This window comes from Gopherus flavomarginatus, chromosome 13 (assembly GCF_025201925.1).
Source record: "Gopherus flavomarginatus isolate rGopFla2 chromosome 13, rGopFla2.mat.asm, whole genome shotgun sequence".
In the NCBI taxonomy this organism is placed as follows: domain Eukaryota; kingdom Metazoa; phylum Chordata; order Testudines; family Testudinidae; genus Gopherus; species Gopherus flavomarginatus.
In genome coordinates this window covers 4,227,367-4,250,923 of record NC_066629.1, presented here as the reverse complement: position 1 = coordinate 4,250,923, position 23,557 = coordinate 4,227,367, and the positions used below count along the sequence as shown (strand labels likewise).

The 23,557-nt window shown below is 46.4% G+C and overlaps 1 pseudogene; it reads left to right on the top strand.

Annotated features, from left to right (window-relative positions):
* The first annotated feature begins 16,506 nt into the window (after positions 1–16,506).
* The window catches only part of LOC127033532 (E3 ubiquitin-protein ligase TRIM71-like), a 37,804-nt pseudogene continuing 30,753 nt past the window's right edge, over positions 16,507–23,557 (top strand).

The window sequence follows — 23,557 nt, the reverse complement described above, 5'->3', positions numbered from 1 at the left end:
TCCCATTCCCCACACAGACAGCCCCTACTCCATCACACCCTCCAAAAAACAATCACTCTCCCCCAAGCAGAGTTTCCACACTGAAAAGGGTGAAGTGTCAGATTGTCCATGTAACTTACTAGGGACTGCACTAATGCTCTTGATTTTATGTGAGAGACAGAGGTGAAAGGAAGCTGGTGCGCCCCAGTACAGCGTACCGGGAAGAGCCAGTGCATGGTACCAGGGTGGCCTGGCTTCCTTAGGAGGCAATTTAAAGGGCCTGGGGCTCCCAGAATTGGCTGGAGCACCAAGCCTTTTAAATTGCCACCAGATCCTTGCTGCCGGAGCCCTGGGGTAGCAGCAGCGGGGCTCTGGAGGTTATTTAAACAGCTTGCTCAGGAAGGATAGACAGGAGAAAAAGGGAGGAGGTGTTGCCTTATATACTAAAAATGGACACACTTGGACTGGGGTGGAGATGGACATAGGAGACAGAAGTGTTGAGAGTCTCTGGGTTATGCTAAAAGGGATAAAAAACAAGGGTGATGTCATGCTAGGAGTCTACTACATTGCAGACAACTCCTTATTCCAGAAGGTTGAAAAAGGTACCGGGGGGAAGCTGTTCTAGACTTGATTTTAACCCCTGCTTGCTCATCTCCACTTCCCCTCTGTCGCTAGCCCTTGCCCTGGAGACACAGCTTGGTGCTGCAGGTGCAGATACACATAAGACGGCCAGCGGATGGCAGGTCGGCTGCACATTGATTCTGGTGGATGCGGATCCACATTTTTGTATCCGTGCAAGGCTCTATGCATCAGGCAAGGTATTTCCATGAGAGACAGGGAAATGTTATTACCGTTCTAGAAGGCACTAGTGAGACCTCATCTGGAATACTGTGTGCAGTTCTCGTCTCCCACATTTAAGATGAAATAAAACTGGAATAGGTGCAGAGAAGGGCTAGTAGGCTGGTCAGAAGAATGGAAGACCTACCTAAGCCAAACTCTTTGAGTCTCCTCTCCTGTTTAGCCTAGCCAAATGAAGGGTCGGGGGGATAGGATGGCTTTCTATAAATACATGGTTAGAGGGATACATGCCAGGGAGGGAGAGGAGTTATTTAAGCTAGAGGCCAATGCTGGCACAAGAACAAAAGCATAGAAACTGGTCATCAACACGTTTAGGCTGAAATTAGACAAAGGTTTCTACCCATCAGAGGAGTGAACTTCTGGATGAGCCTTGAGGTAGCTCAGGCATGTGTGTGGCGCCACCTGCTGTCATGTTGGGTGATGACAGGGCCTGGAGAGTCTGGCTGAATCACCAGCAGAGCAGTGTGAGCGAGACCTGCCCAGCTTAATGGTTACGGGGGCAAAGCGATTCCTATGGCTACCAGTCTGCACTCTGGGCACGACAATCTGACACACCTTGCAACACCAGTTACAAAACTGCCCTGTGAATACCTATTCCCAATGTCAGGTGACACTGTAAATAATACATTTCCTATAAGTGAAACAAACTTGTTTATCTTAGTGGTTGGCTGAACAAGAAGTAGGACTGAGTGGACTTGTAGGGTCTAAGGTTTTACATTATTTTGGTTTTGAGTGTTTAACCATGGGATTAAAACTGCCATTAACTCAAAACAAATTAACTAGACTGAAAAAAAGTCATGATTAATCACTTGACTTAAATGCAATTATTTGACAGCCCTACTTCCTCTTCGTTCTGACGAGCTGCAGTAGCTCCCTCTCTGCATTCCTTTCTCCCTGAGTATGTGAGTGGGAATCTCCAGGTGTCCTTCCAGCTTGTTCTCCCCTTTTCTGTTCCTGATGTTTTTCTTTCTCTGTCCCAGCAGGTGCTGGGCTAGGGAGTGAGACCATGGAGCAGAATCCTCAGGAGGAAGATGAGGAGGAAGTGGAAGCACATGGCACATTATTGCAAAGATGCAAAGGGAGTGTGTTCAGGAATTGTGATCAGGGAAAAGCCCATGAGAGTCAGCACATTCCAGAGAGGTGGCAGGGAAACCAGCCAAAACCGAAAGTTGGTCAATCTGTTTATTATCAGGGAACTCACAAACCTCTCAGGGAAACCACAGCCCAGCAGAGAATCCTCATGGGAGAGAGAAATAGCACGTGTGTTGAGTGTGGGAAAAGCATCAGTAGGAACTCACACCTTTTTGGACATGAGAGCATCCACATCAGGGGAGAAACCCTCCGGATGTTGAGAGTGTGGGCAATTCTTCTGTCAGAGCTCAGCCCTTATTTGTCATCCGAGAAGCTGCAAGGGGCGTTAAAGACCATAAAAACCTTGTCTAGGGCTAAAAAAAAATTTTGCTTTCCTTTTCTAATTCCCACATACTGTACTTTAAGGCAGCATTTGTGTCACTATGGTCTCTCAGCTCCTCCACCTGAGTTGTCTACTTTTTCCTTTTGCAGATCACCTTTGTTTGGGAGGAGTCCCACACTCTTTTTCATCAACTCCTTTGTGCTATGTCATGGCAGTGTGTGTCCCTCCTATAGGAATGTCCATGAGCCGCAGGTGAGGGAACTAGGAGTGACTTCAACTGGGTACATGGAGGTTAAATTTACCTGGACCTTGACTCCACTAGGATTTTCCAGGGAGCTAGCTAGCTTGAGTTCACTATTCTGATATTAAAAACTAGGGCTGTGAAGCAATGAAAAAAAATTAAACACACTTAATTGTGAAATTTAAAAAAGATGATTAATCGCATTTTTAATCACACTATTAAACAATAAAAGAATACCATTGATTTAAATATTGCAGCTGTTCAGTCTCATTCCAGACAAGCCCTGCAACTCCAGGTCAGCTGGCCTGGGCCAGCCACATATTTTAATTGCATTGTATACATATCCTTAGGGTCAAAATTGCAGCTTTCCCAGCAGGAAATCATGCCCCAATCTCTCCTGTGACAAGTGGGCCTCTCATGATACTCATGTGGTAGGAACTTGCTGCTTCCCCCGCACAGCGACTTAGGAAAACAGCCCGGGCAGCTCAGCGCTGAGCTGGCTCCCAGCCCATTGGCAATGGGAACGGCAGGGGCAGAAGCCAGAGCTGCCTGGCTGCGCCTCCACAGCAGGGAGTGGGAGGGAGCCGCAGGCAGAGAGAGACTCAGGAGTCTGTCCTTGTCAGATGGAGACACAGTCACAGCCGGTAAGCCAGGGGTGGGGGAAAGGAGCAGGGATGGGCACCCCGGGGCTGGCATAAAATACACAGGACAGAGAGGGCTTCCTGAGGGGGCTACAGAAACACTCCCCCCTCGCAGAGCAGACCCGGGCTGCGGCTGGCTCTGTCCATCCCTCCCCCCAACCCCACAGAGACCCACACAACCTTCTGCCCCACCAAGAGATCCCCAATGGCCCCTGTCATCCCCTCCGGAGAGCTCCCTCCTTGTGCCAAACAACTCCCCTCCCACACTGCCTCCCCTGCTCCAGAGCTCCCTACACAATCTCCCCCTTTGCCTCCCCACCAGCCCTTTGGCCGGGAAGGTCCCAGTCTATTGGCCAGCGTGGCCAATGGGAGCTGCACCTGAGGCAGGGTCCCTGCTTGCAGATGCAGACCTGCCTGGCCGTGTTACCACAAAATGGGGAGGGGGAGCCACAGGGGAGCAAGCCCTGACCATCATCATCGCAGGCCCAGCAATTCTCTGGGTAATTAATTTCACTGAGGTGAGTAATTCAGTCTACTCTTCCTTTCCAAACAGTTTGTGGCTTTTCCTGTAAGAAAACATTTGCCATGAAGTCCATTTATAGTTTTTTCACCTGAGAAGTATATGTTTTGGTTGTTCATAAGGTCATTTATTTTGTTAATTCTGTTTCATAGGCAATTGTAAAAGTCATTTGAATTGTACCTGGTTTTTCCCATTGGTCCAAAAACACATGGAAGATGTGCAGATTTTTAGTTCTGTCCGCCAAACCACCCAGTGTAGAAATGTAAATGTCAGAGCCAGAAAAGCTCTGCAAGGGTATGGGTCCCTCCAGAAATTGTCCTCAAGTCATTCATTCTTCTGGGCATTCCATTCCACTTGTCCCTCCTATAGCGATAGTGATCAGTGTTTCCACCCACAGGGGAGAGGCAGAAGACCGGTTCAACCCTGCAGTGACTCTGCCTCTACCTTTGTTCTCTGTCTGCTCCCTCTACCAGCCCCTTTGTTCTCCCTAGGATTCCTCCTCCCATTACTCCCTTTGTGTCTTCTTTCTCTGGAGCTTCTCATGAAGTAAAGTCTGTCATGACAGGTTCTTATCTCTGTAATGTATTTAATTTTGATGTATTTATTAAGTGTTAATTAATGCACTATGGGAGTCCCCTTCAGCCCTCTGTATAAGTTGATCCTCTTCTTTTAATATGTTTTGCCCATAGGGTTTTCTGCAGCCCTAGGGCAGCCAGCAATAACCCCTGGGCCTTGGCAATGGGGTGAGGGAAGGGGACCCTGGGTTCCCTAGTTATGTGATTTGCAAGAAGTGTTATCACTACTCAAGGTACCAAATGTGTTTAAATGATATAAGTGCCTTGTAAAATCCCAAAGCAAGCTCAGTTTCATTTCTCATATAATCTCATATACAGTATACACACAAAGCAGCAAAGAATCCTGTCGTGACATGAGTTGAATTTATTGTTATTATTATTAGCTAGGTTACTGGTTTTGTTTTGGTTTTTTTTCAGTGTGGCAAAATGTGTGCTATTTTATGGGTTGAATGATTGAATGACGTAATACCCACCTGCCCCCATTGTCCGTCACTAAGTCCGGTAATTTTGTCAAGTGTTCGTCACATGATGTGGTGCCTACCCCTGCCTTGTGCTTTAGGCGGTCACAGGGTCCAGGGCGGCCTGGGGAGTTAGCAGGGGGCCTGGCACTGGCAGCAGAAAGCAACCTGGCCCCAGCCCACTCTGCTCCACCTCACCAGCTCCCGGTATTTCTCAGGGGCAGGGGCTTCGGGGAAGAAGTGGAGTAGGGGCAGGTGGGAAGAGGCAGGGCGGAGCAGGGTTGCTCGCTGCTGTTGGCACCAGGCACCCCGCTAATCCCTCAGACCACCCTAGACCCCATGTCCCCCTGAAGCACAGGGCTCCCCAAAGCACAGGGCCTGGGGCAGTTGCCCCGGTCTATCCTATGGATGGGATGGATCCACTTGGGCATCACCAAAAATTATACAAACCTGCCACCCATGGCTGTGGGGAAGGTGAGTTCACTGCATTCTTTCCTGTTTGTGCCACTTCCTCCCACATACAAAGTCTCTCATGTTTTTCCTCTTTTCTCTCATTATCATACATGCCTATAAAATCCAGGGAGATTCCCCCCGAATGATCAGCTCTCTAATCTCTGATTTTGCCCTGGTCTCTCCATACTTCTCAAGTCTCATTTTACAATCTCTCCAATGTGGCAGATTTCCCCAACCTTTTTATCTGCAGTGATTTGTCCTTATTTAGGTGGGAAATATTTGTCCTGAGTTATTCCCCAAAACATGACTACCCCTGGAGTGGGTATGGGATGGATATTGGGGGTATTGCAAAGGAAAAGTCAAAAACCCCTACCATAGTCTAAGATTACTGTAAATCTAAGGACTAGATATCCAAGAGTTTAAGTATTTGTGCTAATCAGTTGTTTCCCTGATGGTCAGGATGCTACCTTCCCTACCTTCTGCTTCCAGAACCCCCGTGGAAAGTTGAGGCCTGTTAAGGAAGGCCAGGGCAGATTTCTGTTCTTCACTTAGCTGAATACTGCCAGATGCATCACACATCAGTAGCTCTCGAATCAGTTGGATCTGCCGCTCCTGTAAAGTGGAAAACATCAGTAGTAAGTAGGAAAGAAAGCTTCACTTCAGATTGATGGGAGACAGGCAGACCATAAGACATTTAATACAGCTAATGCAGGTAGGCTTTGAGGAAGTTTGCTACTCCAACAGCATATTAAAATCCCATAAAGCAGAAACTGGTGTCCCAGCTTCCAACAGGTAACAAACTCAATTTAAAGTAACAGCAGTGAGATTCTTCTGAATTAAACCACTATTCAAATGAAGGCTATACTCCCTTGCAGTAGAAAACAATTTATTGATGTCTTATTAGGTGCCAGTCATTGTCTTCCATAAATCCTTTTTAGACTGCTGAGAAATGCACAAAAGGATGGCATAGTGTCGAACAATTCCAGTCTGCTAAGGAAGCCCATATGGAATCTTCCAAACAATATATTAGGGTGAATTAAACTCCATACTAGTCTTGCCAATATGCTTCAATTCCTACCTGCATGGTTATAAATGTCTGTAGTTACTAAACCCTAAAGAGCTGGATAGTCACTGCAGCAAACGACCTCACAGAAAGTCAAAGATTTCCAATAGAATTTCCTGGAATTTGTGGATGTCTCACAAGGCTGGAGTGATGCAAGAAGTCACGTGGTTCTCTGCAAATCCATGAACTCAAGCAGTCATAGAACCACACTGAACATTCCTAATATTGTAATCAGATGAAAGTGCCTCATGTGCCATTTCCTATTGCCCAGTGTCATTAAAATCAGTGGAGTCTTACATGTTGTTATATTTGAAGGTGATGGTACTGTGGGAGACATGTATAGCTATTAACTATACTACAGGAATTAATATTTTTGTGCCAACACATTTAGGTACATAAAAGTCCTTTTTGTAACTTTCCAAATCCTTATCTGAGTGGATGTATCTATAGCCTGGAAACACTCATTTAGGTGAATCTGTAAGGAATTAGAGCAAAGCCTGTTTCATACAGGAGTCACATCACAGGTAGCATGATACCCACCAGCTTCTCACAGTCTGCTTCAGCTGGCTGTCTTCGCTTGATCTCCACATCCACCTGACTTCGAGCATGTTTCAGCTTCACATCCAGTGCACTACGTTCAGTTTCTGCTTTCATCAGAAGATCCTTGTACCTGGCCAGCTCATGATCTGCCTTCTGCCACTTCTTTCGGAACTCTTCAAAGTTCTTCGCCAACTGGATAAACTCTGGGAAGAGGATGCTTAGTCTTAACAACAGTGAAGAATGGAAGCAGAAGAAATACAGCATCTGTCCCTTTATGCAGGAAGAAACCTTCCATTAATGATTGCCTTCAAGTAAAGATAACAGATCAGCTGACCTGTTGGCAAATCAGCTGAAGAGAAAGAGTCTGCAGAAGAGCCTAGAGGCTAGCTCAGTGGTCTCCAACCTTTTTACGTCCAAGATCACTTTTTGAATCTAAGAGCAATCCAGGACCTACTCTGCCCCTTCCCTGAGGCCCCGCCCCTTCCCCAAGACCCTGCCCCACTCACTCCATCCCCCCTCCCTCTCCCCCACCCTCACTCACTTTCACCGGGCTGGGGCAGGGCGTTGGGGTGCTGGAGAGGGTGAGGGGTCCAAGTTTTTTAAAACAGTATTAATCACAACTATAGTTAAAATGGTTTTTACCTTGGCCTGGTGGTAAACTGCAGCTTAAAGTTACTGGTTCCATGCTAAGCAGATCACACTGCAGTTAAGATAGGCGCCATTATTTTACTAAGACAGCATGGGCAAAGAGTGGCAATATATAATATATATTTTCAGAGTTAGAAACAGTGTATATACCATCTCTTGCAGTCCAGCAGCAGCCATTCAAGAAAGTTTCTGTTGAAAATGACAGTCTCCAGTATACCTGAGGTTTTTATACCATCTTAGCCCATTGTTTCAACATAGCAGCTAGCAGGTTAATTTAATCACTGCAGCTCTGAAGTAATAGATCCTTAAGGACTCTAGGCACGACCCCCATAGCATACCCTTTTGTGATCTGGGGTGGGGGAACCAAGTTGTCTGCACAACAGGGCTTTTTTTTTCTTTCTGTAAGTTAATATACATTTTTCTGCAGGGCCTTCTTACAGTATTAAACAGTACCCATTTCCAAGTGGGGGGCCCCCTTTGCAGATATCAATTAATGTCTTGGGGCTTGTTTTTTTTTAAACATGTTTCTTTCACGTGTAACCCTTCTGCCCCTCTGAGTTGGCAGCAACAAGGACCGGGTTCAGTATCCAGGGGTTCCGTTTCAATAACACAATGTATAACCGGCTCGAGCCCCCACCCAGTGACCTGGGACACTTACATACCACCTCCCCGGGAACCTCTAGGAGGCAATACTCCCCCTCTCGCAAGCACAGAGTCTGAGTGTAGCAAAATCCTTTTAATAAAGGAGGGAAACAGTGCAGCATCACATTGGAGAAACACCACAAACAGGATTATAACACAAACCATAAGCAAAAACCCACCTCCAAGTACTTTTGGCAATGTCCTTTCCCCCTTAGGGTCTTAAGTCCAATCACCCCAAAGTCCAACAACCCGAAAGTCTCTGGTCAGTGTCACCCCAGAGTTCAAAAGTTTATCTGCAGTTTTACCCCCCCAGCCTGGGTGGAAATGGGGGAGGACCCACACAGGGTGTTAAGGGTCAGGGCCAACTGCTCCATTTCTCTGTGGAATTCTGCTGCAGCCTTCGCCACAACCAGCTCCACTACACCAGCTGTGCCGCTTCTCCAGCCAACCCGTGAGCCACGCCAGCTGTCCCCGCAAACCGTTCCACTCTGCTCACTGTTCCATGGGCTGCTCCAACATGCTGCAAACTGCTCCGCTTAGCGATAGGTCTTCAGGCTCCCCCACTAGTTAACACAGCACTCAGTGATCTCAGCTCAGCTCTTAGTGATTTTAGCTTGTAGTAGGGGAGCCCCAGTGCTGGTGCACCATTCAACGTGAATTCAGCTCAGCCGCCTCTAGATGGATTCCTAATGGAATCAAAATTAGCTCTACTCTTTAACAGTGAAGAGAGGAGGATGTGCAATTGGTGTTTCAGGCCCTCAAAAGGGGCCCATACCATCAAGTACACACACCAGTCCCCAACCTCTCTCCATTCACTGCTTTTTGGAACCCATGCCCCTTGTCTAGCAAGTACTACTTAATTGAGGTTGAGTCGTCTCTGTCATAAAGCAGTCTCATAGTTCCTCATTCACATAATCAGGGTGACAACACTTTATTCCTCCTGCCCCAATAACAAAGAAATTGGGGATCCCAGAGCTGTCAAAATAACCATCCCAGGCTTCCGTGGGCTATGCTAGGTGGGTGGGTGTGCCAATGCAAATACCTGAAATTCTTTTGCACACTCCCTGAAATTCTTTCCACACTCCCCATAATTCACCGCCGGATGTCAGGGTAGAGCTCATCCTGACTCTGCTTACACATGCTTAAAGTTTGGGGTGGGAGTGTTTTCTAGAAAGAATGACCCATAGCATTCAACCAGCTCCAGGGCCATATTTAAACTGTCCAATACAGTTCTGTCAACTCCAGGGGTTATATTTCAACTGTCCAATAGCATCTGTGAATTTCTGAGGTTTTATTTCATTTCATATTAATCAAAACTCACCACACACACACACACACACACACACACACACACACACACACACACACACACCCCTACCTTACTATGGGTGCACCCCCATCAAATTTAACCCTATGGCAACAACGGTAAGTAATCGCAGTCACCCTGACTATCCAGTGAGTGGGGTGCCATTCAGTTCAACAGGATAAGTAAACTCTATTGTACTCAAATACATGTCTGAACAAGCCCTGTTTGTTTTATTGTAAGCTCATTTTTTAGGATTTTTTTTCCCTCCCACAACATACATTTCAGCTTTTTGCTGTGAATGGGTCTTTTTTACACACACACCCCAACAAGAGCTAGGTTCTCACAAACTATTTATTTTTTATTTTAAAGACATTCAGCTCCTTGAAAACAAACAAAGATGCTTCATTAAAACTTCTAGCTTGCTTAAGGGCCAAAGGCCTTCTAACAGAAAGACAGATAGTCACAAAGTCCTTTTCAATAGGATTTTCTATTTTTTTTTAATTTACAGCTAGCACGCTTTATATTGCATGTTTGTCCCCTCACCATTTTCTAACTTAATCCTTTTAGATTTCTTACAAATAGTCTTTTTCTTAAGCAGGGTTCTGTAACTTTTTGTGCAGACTAGATGGTCAATATTACGCTGTAAGCAAGTATCTTCTGGTTTGATTATTTTCTTTAAAACACAGTCAGGTTCTCCACTGAATTGCACAGCATTTATCAAGGTGACCCCTTGCGCTACATGTTCTTGGGTTAGGCACAGATATTGCATAGCATAACCTATGGCAATAACAGTGTTTAATAAGCTTTCCAAATATAGCTCAGCACACAGACCCCGGAGCTTGCAGTTTATATCCACAGAAGTCCAAGTCACACAGTCATGGGGCCATTGGGCTGGCGCATCTATGACATAGCCCCACCCCTAACCCACCCAGCAATATCGTCAATCTATCCAACTACACACTCAGCCCAGAAGAAAAGTCTGTCCTATCTCGGGGACTCTCTTTCTGCCCTGCCACCCCCACCAACATGATACAGTTCTGTGGCGATCTGGAAGCCTACTTTCGCCGTCTCCGACTCAAAGAATACTTCCAGGACAACACTGAACAGTGCACTGATACACAGGTGCCCTCCCACCAACAGCACAAGAAGAAGAACTCCACATGGACTCCTCCTGAGGGTCGAAATGACAGTCTGGACCTATACATTGAATGCTTCCGCCGGCGTGCACAGGCCGTAATTGTGGAACAACAACATCGCTTGCCTCACAACCTAAGTCGTGCAGAACGCAATGCCATCCACAGCCTCAGAAACCACCCTGATATTATCATCAAAGAGGCTGATAAAGGAGGTGCTGTTGTCATCATGAACAGGTCTGACTACCAAAAGGAGGCTGCCAGACAACTCTCCAATACCAAATTCTACAGGCCACTTCCCTCAGATCCCACTGAGGAATAAACTAAGTAACTACAGCATCTACTCAGGACACTCTCTACACTAACACCAGAAGAAATCAACATACCCCTAGAGCCCCGATCAGGGTTATTCTATCTACTACCCAAGATCCATAAACCCGGAAATCCTGGACGCCCCATCATCTTGAGCATTGGCACTCTCACTGAAGGACTGTCTGGATATATGGACTCTCTATTCAGACTCTATGCCACCAGCACTCCCAGCTATCTCCGTGACACCACTGATTTCCTGAGGAAACTACAATGCATTGGTCACCTCCCAGAAAACACCATCCTAGCCACCATGGACGTAGAGGCTCTCTACACAAACATCCCACACACAGATGGAATACAAGCTGTCAGGAACACTATCCCTGATGATGCCACAGCACAACTGGCTGCTGAGCTCTGTGCCTTTATACTTACACACAACTATTTCAAATTTGATGACAATATATATCTCCAGATCAGTGGCACTGCTATGGGCACCCGCATGGCCCCACAATATGCCAATATCTTTATGGCCGACCTGGAACAACGCTTACTCAGCTCTCGTCCACTCACGCCCCTTGTCTACCTAAGCTACATTGATGACATCTTCATCATCTGGACCCATGGGAAGGAGACACTGGAAAAATTCCACCACGATTTCAACAGCTTCCACCCCACCACCAACCTCAGTCTGGACCAATCTACACGGGAGGTCCACTTTCTTGACACCACGGTGCAAATAAGTGATGGTCACATTAACACCACCCTATATTGAAAACCTACCGACCGCTATGCCTACCTTCATGCCTCCAGCTTCCATCCCGGACACATCACACGATCCATTGTCTACAGCCAAGCACTGAGGTACAACCGCATCTGCTCTAACCCCTCAGACAGAGACCAACATCTACAAAATCTCCACCAAGCATTCTCAAAACTACAATACACGCATGAGGAAATAAGGAAACAGATCAACAGAGCCAGATGTGTACCCAGAAGCCTCCTACTGCAAGACAAACCCAACAAAGAAACCAACAGGACTCCACTGGCCTTCACATACAGCCCCCAGCTAAAACCCCTCCAACGCATCATCAAGGATCTACAACCCATCCTGGACAATGATCCCACACTTTCACAGGCCTTGGGTGGCAGGCCAGTCCTTGCCCACAGACAACCTGCCAACTTGAAACATATTCTCACCAGTAACTGCACAGTGCACCATAATAACTCTAGCTCAGGAACCAATCCATGCAACAAACCTCGATGCCAACTCTGCCCACATATCTACACCAGCGACACCATCACAGGACCTAACCAGATCAGTCATACCATCACTGGTTCATTCACCTGCACATCCACCAATGTAATATATGCCATCATATGCCAGCAATGCCCCTCTGCTATGTACATCGGCCAAACTGGACAGTCTCTACGGAAAAGGATAAATGGACACAAATCAGACATTAGGAATGGCAATATACAAAAACCTGTAGGAGAGCACTTCAACCTCCCTGGCCACACTATAGCAGACCTTAAGGTGGCCATCCTGCAGCAAAAAGACTTTAGGACCAGACTTCAAAGAGAAACTGCTGAGCTTCAGTTCATCTGCAAATTTGACACCATCAGCTCAGGATTGAACAAAGACTGTGAATGGCTTGCCAACTACAGAATCAGTTTCTCCTCTCTTGGTTTTCACGCCTCAACTGCTAGAACAGGGCCTCATCCTCCCTTATTGAACTGACCTCATTATCTCTAGCTTGCTTGCTAGCATATATATATCTGCCCCTGGAAATTTTCACTACATGCATCTGAGGAAGTGGGTATTCACCCGCGAAAGCTCATGCTCCAAAATATCTGTTAGTCTATAAGGTGCCACAGGATTCTTTGCTGCTTTTACAGATCCAGACTAACACGGCTACCCCTCTGATACCTGATAGCCCTCACAATCTTCAAGAAGCTTTTCCCTAAGGCAGTGTTTAAGGACAGCATAAACAGCAACACGTACAATAGTCTGCATGACTTTTTTATGCTCACGACTTGGCACTGGCTCAGTTAGTTCTATGCCAAGCCTCCTCCTAAACTCCTCATAGCCATCATCCTCAGAGTCCTCTTCAACAATCTGTATCGGCATTGAGGAAAAACAAGATGGGCCCAGTTCATCTTCCCTGCTTGATGCAATGCTGTCTAGAGCCTCTGGGTCCTCTAGAAAGGCATCGTCGAGCTGTTGAGAGATTTTCAGAAAATAAACAATGTAAGCAACCCATGGCTTCTTTTTAATTTACACAAGCTCTGGTTCCTAGCTCCATTACTCTTCCCTCCTTGACCGTTGCTTCTTAATCATTCCTTTACCTGAGCGCCATCTTTTCCATTCATCTTGTCCGCTGGTGACTTCCCTGAGCCGCAATTGCATTCCACCTCTAAGGGGGTGAACAAAGAGAGGCCACCATGCTCATTGGGGTGTCTCACAAGCAGTTGGGTTTTGGGTTCTGGTTCTGGCATATCTATCAATGGCTGGGCCAAAGAGCTCCCCTTGGTTGCTCCCTCCTCTTCCTCAGAACTGTCGCTGATGTAGTGCTTTCTCTGCAGATGGTCAAAGACCCTTGGGGCTAAAACAAAGTCCAAAGTTCTCATAGGGGTGGTGAAGGAGTCCATGTTTCTTCTCAGCAGCCTTTCCAAGATTTCTAAAACACATGTCCTTGGTAAGAGATAGCCTCCTCTGTTCAGTGCTGGGACTTATGGGGCAATGGTGCTGCACTCTGATTGGCAGAGGGCCTTGGGAGGAGTTCTTAGGGGGGTCATACAGCCCACTTCCGGATGGGTTACGCCACCCTGGAACTTGCCATGATTGGTCAAAATTTCCTATCAGGGCAAAACCAATCCTATTTGGTAGAGGGCAGTGGGAGGAGTTCTTAGAGGGTCACATGACACACCTTGCTTCTGGTCATGGGGCCACCTTGACCCCAAAAGTAATACCATCATGGGGCAGGACTTCTGGTGACAGTGGGATGGACTTGGGATAAAGGGGTGGGGCTTAAGCGGTCAACAGGGGAGGTTAGGTTTTGATTGATGGCAGGGCCTTATATTACTTATACATGATCCACCCTGTAAAGGTAAAGCAAAAGATTTCAGAACTTTGCCTGCAGCCAGCCTGCTATTCATGGAAGTGGTTAGTCCCAGTCCTTGGGCCCATGTCAAAGAAAGCTAACTGTTGGGTCCCGCTAAGGTTTTCAACCCCTCCTTTGGTACTAATTAGCTTCGCACACACACGCGCATGCACGCACACCCCTACACTTTAGAAACTTCAACTATGAAATTGTGTGTGCAAGAAAATCAGGATGCTACAGCATGATGCACTCATCCCACAAGTTCAGACAGTCACTTCGTGTCCAGTCAGAGCACATAAAAGAAGTTTCCTCCCAAATCTATGCACCTGGAAAAGGACCACTACCTTCAAAATCATCGGTGGGCTCTTTAGTACTCAGGGCTGAAGTCGAAATGAGCTAGCAGTTGTCAATTCTTGCTCTGAACAACATACATGAGTTAACTGTGACATGAGTTGCGGTATTCATTTCCTTCATTTAGAAATTCTGACTGATGCATGAGCTGGTCAAACAACTTCTGTAAGTTCAGCATTGCAGTCTTCATCTTCCTGCCAAGAAATCAAGAGAGTTAAAGTGATCTATCCAGTTCTATCCACTCCTCCAGACACAGGGATCATCGCCAGCCTAAGACAAACCTGTGCTCAAAAGTCTCTGACTTAACATTTGCAGCCAAACACAAAAGTGTCTCAAGAATGCAGTTTCATGAGCTATATGTTTCTCATCTTATTCTTGGAAGAAAAAGTCTTCAGGCGTCCCTGTGAACTAAAGATGGTCAGGACAGCTTGTACAGAAGCACTACATTTCCCATCCACATCCCCTCCACACACTCCAATGCTTCAGGTAACTTGCAATATACTGTAGGGCCTCATACCCCAACAAGACAATCAGGGATTTCTTGCCAATTTATTATTTTGAGGGTATACAATCTTGTTCCAATTCCAGCCTAGGAGTAAGATAACTCTTCAAAGGACACCATTATCCATACACTTTCAGAGCTAAAGACATAAAAAATAAAACAGAGATGTTCTTGGGAGAGCTTTGGATAGATCTGGATTTTACTTTGTTTTTTAAATGACTATTCTTATGGAAAAGATCTTTTAAAATGCTGGCAATGGCAGTACCAATTACAGCACAGCAGAGATTAATACAGAAATTGCTACTTCAGCAGAGCAGAAATTACTTCTCTAATGCAGGTTTCTGCTGGAATGCTTATGGGAACTCTGGCTAATATGTTAATACCAAGTACAGGCCGATGATTACACAGTAGTATGTCCTGGCATCCAAGCTACACAACGCACCACCTCCACAATTAGAAGGGTAAAAGCAGTTCACATATGAGGCACTGTTAACGGGCATGCTTTAATCTCATTCAGCAAGGAAAATTCAAACTCTTTAGAAATCTGCTGATGCCTCATAGAAGAAAGATTCTACTGAAAGAATGCTATTCTATCTGTTCTTTCACTCTACACTCTTCATTAGTAGGCACACCTACGAGAAAGGGGGACATCAGTTTTTAAATGTTAATATGTTCTCCTGCTTAATTCTCTTAGTTTCACCATGTCTGATGTCAAACCAGTGGTACGGTGCAGCAAAGGCTTATTAGCAAGTAATCTTTAGTTACAGTAGTAAGGCTTTGTGAGGACTGGATCTGAATTATGAGTTCAGATACCAAACCAGCATCAGAAGCAGATGACTCCTCAGAGATCTAATTTTCATGAAAATGCTCTTGGTAAGGGTAAGGGGAGAACATAATATGATAGCAGAAGCAAATGAGATTATGGCCTGAAAATTAGGACAATTTGCATAAGCAAATTTTAATTATCTTTCTATGAAAAAATTAATAGAAAAATGTTTCCAATCCAGCTTTCTACCCAGGAAAGTGGAAGTTCTTAAGCTGCAGCCATTACCTTTAGACTATTACATCCACTTTTGCAAGATGACGGTTTTAGTGAACAGCAGATGACTTAACACATTGGGGGAAGAAATGTTTTTTAATGTAACAAAAGGTTGCTGATTCAAAAATGTGGGGGCAAGCATGCTCAGCAGAAAAATGCAATCGTGCAGTTAAAGATAGATGAGGTGTATATGAATGATCAGTTAGCTAATACTGGAGTGTGGATCTCACCACTTTTAGAGTTAAATGCAAAACTAAGTTTAGCTTTACTTCAATAATTTTTTTGTACTCAAAATAAGAACCCACCCTTAATCAAAAGAAGCACCTTGCTCTGATCTTTAAAGGGTTGGGGGGGAGATAGAATTTAAATTTAAAATAAATTGTAGGTGTTCAGCTCTGCAGGTGATGATCGTGGCCTAAAAAACCCTGTAGATAGCTAATTGTTTACAGCAATGTACAAGCTCTGTTGCTGAAACAGGAAGAAACTGTGCTGTAAGGCTTAGAAGGTTTAGCACAAATGCAGTGGACCTTGTAAGTGTTGAGGAGTTTACAGAATGTGTGTGTAGCACCGGGACCGTTAGAGGCACTTGGAGGATGAAGGGGCAAAATGCCTTTGTTCAAGTTTGTTAGCTGAAAAAGCCAACTAGTGTCAATGTGCAAAGCATGGGTGTGAGCTGTACATGGAAATAGTCCACCTTGGAAATTCCGTCTGATTAGATGATTATTTCCAAATGAAGAAGCTGACAAGATCCACTGAGGAAGCTGGTGGACACTCTTATCTGATCTGTATGTGTGGACTTCTATGTTCTCAGGGAGTCCCACTCTTGTCAATGAGACTGTGCAAGAGAGAAGGTCCTTCTCCTTTTCAAATCTCTTTGCAGCACCCAGGACCATACAGAGCAAAGCCCCTGTTCTCCAAATACTTAAACATGTGCTTACTTCTTGGCACAAAAGGAAAACGTGCATAAATATTTGCAGGACAGAGCTAAAAGAGGAGGCTGAACGACATACCATCTGTTTACCCTGTTTTTCTCTTTCCTATTTTGCTCATTTATTTTATTAGCGTTTGCCTTTTAGCTGTTTGTTTCATACCCTGTTTAGGTCAGGTTTTGACAGTTTCAGCACTTTCCTAACATTTTCATTTATAGATTTGGACCCTTTCTGGCTTTGTAGCTCATTTCTAACTCTAACCCTACCTCCTTTTCATGTTTTAAAATATCTGCGGTATTTTCTCTTTCCTTTACTATATGTAAAGCATCATGTATCTTTTCATGTCTCAAGCACACCATATCTACAGAGGACAAGCAATCTAGTTGAGCTAACAGTAACTTTAACTCTTGGAATTTCCTGCCTTTTGAGAGTTTGGTTAAAACAACAAACTTTTTATTTCTTTATTTCTTCTGTCTTTTGCAATCTGCATATTACATTAAGGTTAGTTTGGTGTATTTACTTCTCTTCTTAACGAGCTCTTAAATCCTAATCCTAGAATCCTTGCACCCACTCCTTACGTGCACACTGGAGGGAGGGCAGGAGCGGCGGCTGCGCACTGGAAGAGGCACGTGGTCACCACGTTGTCGAAGCCGGGTAGGGGGGACACGCAGACTCTGCGGCAGCCAGCCTCGTTCTGGGGACTGGCTCCAGGATGGCCAGGGCGCTCCCTGGCGGGGGCGCTAACTAGAGGCGGCCGGGCAGAGTCTGTTGCGCAGCAGCGAACTGGACACGACCCCGGGCGGTCCGAGGATCCGGCTCCCCGCAGACATGGACTAATCGTCGGGGCCAGCAAGTGATTCGCAGCCCGGCTTCTGCACGCGTCCCTGCTGCTGAGGCGCCCGCCTGCCCCCCGCAGCCAGGCCGCTTGCAAATGGCTTCGTCTCCGAGGCAGACTTTCAGCGCTGCCCGCTGTGCCAGGAGCTGTACGGCCGGACTCGCCGCCTGCGGGTCCTGCCCTGCCTGCACCCCGTCTGCTGCCAGTGCCCGGAGGCGCAGCGCCTGCCCGCGGCCGCCTTCCCCGCGCCCGATCGGCGTTGCTCCCTCTGCGAGCAGAAGGCGACGCTCTCCGAGCCCTGGGGCATGGACGCGCTGCCCTCCTCCAGCTTCCTCCTCAGCAGCCTGCAGGACGCGGTGGGGGCCGCCGCGGACGAGCAGCACCACAGCGCCTGGGGCCCCGCTCCCCTCCAGTGCCAGCAGCCGCACCGCCGGTCCAGCAGCGGCTCGGCCCCCGCCGCCGCCTCTGCGGCCGCCCCAGCCCCGCTGCTGCTCCGGGGGCCGCACAGCCGGCAGGGGGAGCCCCCCTGCAGCTCCTGGAACTGGCGCAACGCTGCCAGCTCCAGCTGCCTGGACTGGCCGGAGCTCGTGGGCGACAGCCGCCCCATGGACCATTTCATCGAGCGCTTCGGCCGGGCGCCCCACCCCTCGCCGGCCGCCGAGCCCTACGGAAACTTCGCCGCCTTCTTCCCCGACCGGGCCAGGTACTGCCAGCACCACGGTGACGAGGTGAGCCCTGCCCGCGCCCTGGGCAACTCGGGGCTGCCTCTTCGTTCCCGGACCCCTCCTGCCCCGCTACTCTCGGGGAGCTGCCTTCGAACCTCCCCCCTGCCGGCTGCCCGCTCGCCCTTCTCCCCGCTGGGTGCCCTTGCGGGGCCCCTCCGCCTGCACCCGGCCAGGGCTCGCCCCAGCCGGCGGGTCCCCTCTCCGCTCCCTTAGGCTGGCGATCGCCGTTAGCCTTTGCAAATACCCCGGGGCGGGTTTGCCATCAGAATCAGGAGTGGAAGAGCAAAGCGTCTCTTGTGTAACGCTGGCTACGGCAAACTCCGAGAGCATCTTTGCGTTCAGAACCAGCAGTTCGGGATGGGCCTGAAAGCCGGGTGAGCCTTAGGTTTCTGGGGAAGAACTTGTGTCCTGGTTGACAGGGAGAATTGCTGGTTTGCTTTCGACTGTCTTGTTCTGGAGGCTTCCCGTCTCAACTGCCTCCTCCTGCCTTAAGGAAAGGGCGGGGGAGAGAGGAGATCTAACCCTTCTACTTCCATTTGGTGTCAGTTGTTTCTAGTCCCCATGAGGGTGGTTTGATTTCTGTAAGAGCGCTAGCTGTAAACTTTTACAGTCTCATTGGCGCTGAACCACTAAAAGACCCACCAATGTTCTCAGCAGTTCACTTGGGCTTGTAAAGTTTTCCATTTCAGAGGAAGAAGTATTGACTTTAGGGATCTAACATCTATTTTTGCTAACCTAAAAGTAGGTGAAAAGTTGTCATGGGGTCCATTGCTTCCTTCAAAAGATGGTGGTGCACTTTTTAAAATTTTTGTGTTTGTGGTGGGGAAATTAGTACACATAAAATAAGAGTGTGATTGTGAATCTGCCTTCTGGTCAGACCTGTGAGATGGGAAATGTGTATTGCTTTTAAAAAAAATGCAGTGTTGTTGTAGCCCTGTGGGTCCCAGGATATTAGAGACAGAAGGTGAGAGAGAGTTTTTATTGGGCCAACTTCTGCTGGTCTCTCTCACCCTCCTTGTCTCATTTACTTTTTTGTGGAGGAGAGGGGTGGTTGAGGAGGGGGTGGGGAACATATGCTTTCCACAGCACACACTGCTTTTATAGGCTTAAATAGTTTGGGTAACAGATTCCCCTAAAACTTGAAAGCACATATAGTGAAATTAGAAACCGTCTTAAAGGGTCCCTGAATCTCAAGTTTATAGCTGATCAGAATTTTGGAATACATGGTAAGCTGGCTTGAAGGGATGAGGTATCATACACTTTTTTCCACTGTTTTTTTTCATATCTAAATACTCCAAATGGAATGACAGTAAATTGATAACTGATGTCCCAGTGATGAGATGATATGTGCAGTTATATGTTGTTTAGGATATCTGACTTGGTCTTGGATCTCTTTTACAAACCCTTTTTCCCAGAGGAGAATATCTTAATGTCTGCTCTGGGAGTAAGATGCTCTGTGATACAGTAAAACCCAATAATAGTTATTTGACATGAGGTATTTGTTATACCTTTTTTCTTTTTAAGAAAGCTCTGTTTTTTAAGAATCCGATTGGGGTTTTTTTGGTGTCCTAAAAACCCAAGGTGGTTGGTCTGTGTTCATTTTGTTTATTCTCAAACCTCCCCAGGAAAGGGGATGTAGGGCTGTGGGGGGGGGGGAAGATATTAGGGGGAGTGATAGGGCTCCAAGTGGTCCTTCCTAAATGTTTGTTTGAATCACTAGTTGGTGGCATCGTTTACCTAATCTAAGATACAGGGGAGAATTTGCGCCTTGGGGAATGTGATGTTATTGATATAAACTGGGACCATATAGAACATGGTTTGCAACCAAGGTCCTGTAATGGCACCAAATCCTATGTAAAGGGGGTCATATAAGGTGTCTAAGACCAGGGTATGGGTCACTGATTATGATTATGTTGTCCATATGTCTGTACCATTTTGTAGTTGAAGTTATGAATATTGGCTGTATACTGTCTATATTTCAAACTTGTGCTGTGTTACTGGGAAAGATCCCAGACAAGTGAGTGTTAGCTCTGCTTAGCCTGCTTGATGGCCCATTAAGGACCATCAGCTACACAATTGACCCATTGAGAGGAGGCAGATATGCCTTGTGACTCAGCAGGGTGTGCAGAAACTGGCCCATGTGACTGCAAACTCCATTTTGCTGTAATTTTCCACAGTAAGAACAAAGAAGTGTTCTTACACCTGGAAGTGCCTATATAAGGCTGATGCCTCATCTCCATCTTGTCTTCAATCTTGCTTCTTACCTCTGGAGGGACTTTGCTACAAGCTGAAGCTCTACACAAGGGACTGATGACACATCCCAGCGGGGGATGTTCTCCAGAGACTTGATTTGAACCTGCAGTTTACTCCATCACTGCTACAAGCCTGAACTAAGAACTGTGCCATTACTATATGTAATTGATTCCATTTAACCAATTCTAGCTCTCATCTCTATCTTTTTCCATTTATGAATAAACCTTTAGATTTTAGATTCTAAAGGATTGGCAACAGCGTGATTTGTGGGCAAGATCTGATGTGTATATTGACCTGGGTCTGGGGCTTGGTCCTTTGGGATCGAGAGAACCTTTTTCTTTTACTGGGGTGTTGATTTTCATAACCATTCATCCCCAGGATGAGTGGGACTGGTGGTGATACTGGGAGACTGGAGTGTCTAAGGAAATTGCTTGTGTGACTTGTGGTTAGCCAGTGGGGTGAAACCGAAGTCCTTTTTGTCTGGCTGGTTTGGTTTGCCTTAGAGGTGGAAAAACCCCAGCCTTGGGCTGTGACTGCCCTGTTTGAGCAATTGGTCCTGAATTGGCACTCTCAGTTGGGTCCCGCCAGAACCGCATCGTCACAGTGGTGTAGTCGTGCTAGACTCCATAGAACCAGGTCAATTAAGCTTTGGGTCAGAACCCCACGCTATCCAAATCTGAAATTTGGGATTGAGCGTTTGGTTGGTTGAAGAGCAGTTGCAATGGATGAGCAAAGGGCATATGAGGGTCTTGACAAAAAAGCCCTGGAAGATTTGTGTTCAGGAAAGGGACTAAGCGTTAGAAAGAAAGCTACAAATCAAGAACTGAGAGATCTGTTAATGGCCAGTGATCAGGAGGCAGGAGCACAGCCCTTACCTGATACTACAGAAATGGCAGAAGCAATTCGAATGAAAGAGGCAGCGAATAAACTGCAATTCGAGCATGAACAGAAACTAGCAGACCTGCGATTGCTGGAAAGGCAGAAAATAGCTGAATTAGAAGACAGAGCTCGTAAGGGGAGTCTGGAATTACTGGCTGCTGAGGAGAGAGCTCGACAGAGGCAACAGGAGACTCACAAGATGGAACAGGAGACTCACAAGATGCAACAAGAAACTGCCAGACTTCAGCTCCAAGTCAAAGAAGCAAGAGAAGAACAGCAGAAACTGTATCCTCTTAACAATCCACTTTATAACTATGTTGATATGTGGTATTACTCTGGGCAGTTTTCTGTGTGTAACCAATTTTGCTATGGCCAGGGAGAGGGGGAGGCTAACCTGGTGGGTAATAGCTGTTTGTCTGTCCAAGAAAGCAGTGTGTCTGTGAATGAAGTTTCTGAATGTCTGTCTAATGTCTCTGAAGTGAATCTGGAGTTGGATCAAGAGCAAAAAGATCTCATTGGGGAGGAAAATGTTTCTCAGGAGCAAATTCAAGTAAATGGTCAGGTGGAAGCCCTAACTGAGGAAGGAAAGGGTAGATTTGTAATGGGTAATGGATTGGTGGCTAGTGCAGCTTGTAAAAGTAAACCTGAAATGGGTAACTATGATTTGCTGGAAGTAGCTCAGTGTAGTGAAAAAAGCAGCAGCTTACCTGTTGGAAATGGCAATGTGCCTGGTAGGAAAAGTTTGTAGGAGCCTAGGCAGCCTTGTGAGCCAAGGGCTTTGTCTAGTCAGCAGTGTGGAAAGACAAGGATAGTGGAAAATGAGTGTCCCTATCCCTTACCTGTTTCCTGTGCAGAGAAATGTGACAATGAAGGAATTGTGCCTGTGTCTGTCAGGGGTATTGACTTGCCTATGGAGGAAGCTACCCCGGTCTCCAAGCAGTTGTCTGTGAACAGCCCTGTGTGCTGGGACAAGGGAAATGAAATCCCAAGCTGTGTGTCTGGTAAAGGAGAATGTGTCTCTGGCTCTTCTTTGTCTGTGAAGCAGACAGAAGGTGCCTTTCAGCCTGTGATGGTTGAGAATAGTTCAGTTGTCTCGGAGTTTGTTGTAAATACAGCTAAAGCCCAGGAAGGGAATAGTCCTAAGTTTGTGTCTGCTGGGAAGAATGACACTGTAACTAGGTTGCATCCAGTTAGTGTCTTAGCAAAATCCCAGAGATCAGACAATTCTGGTGCTTGTAGTTTGCCAGTTGCTAATGTGTGGTTGGAAAAGGGTGTAGCAATTCTGTCTAATCAGGGTGATACCCTAGCCAGGACACAAGGAGAGCAAAAAGGTGATTTAATTGTGTTACCTACTGACAGTTGGACAACGTGTAGCAAAAAGGAAAAGATTCCTGAGCTTGTTCATGGCCAAGGGAAGAAAAATGCTTCTAACCTGTTATCTAGAAAGTCTGTAAGTTTGCCTGAAAGGGAGTTGTGTAAAAATCTGCCTGGTGGGCCAGAGGTGATTCTAAATGTAAATAAGACCCAGAAAGAGTCTGTGGTTGCTCGGGAAAGTGTTCCTTTAGAGCAAGCCCTAGGTGAAGAGGATAAGGGCAGAATTTCTGAGAGGGGTGAATTGCTGCTTAGAAAAGCTCCTGGGAAAAGAAATTCTCAGGGTAATCTGTGCAAGCAGTTTGTTGCAACTGAAGGGTGTAAAAGTGATTTAATCAATGAAGTTTCAGTTCCTAACAGCCAAAAACTTTCTGTTGTGAATGGATCCACTGACTTTCCTTTTGAAAAATCCAGTGTGGATAGCTTTGAGACGGTCTCAGATGGAATAAAAGTTGTTAAGGAATTTAAACAGCCCTATGACCAAGTGCCTGGGTTTGGCCAGCTTGTTGGGAAGACAATGGTGTTGGAACAGGAATGTCTTCATGCCAATTCTGTAAGTCAGCGGCCTGTGCTTCAGGATCTGAGAACAGATTGGGTTACTGGTGTTTCGAAGCAAAATAGTTTTATGGATAAAGGCTTGAGGATGCAGGGAAGAGTAAGCAAACTCTCACTCTTAGACCCTTTGAATTTGTGTAGTATCTCTGTAAGACAGAGTCCAGCCTTAGAATTGGTAGCAGCTAAGAAATTAAAAGACAGTGTTTGTGTTAATGCAAATTACCTGGCTGGAAG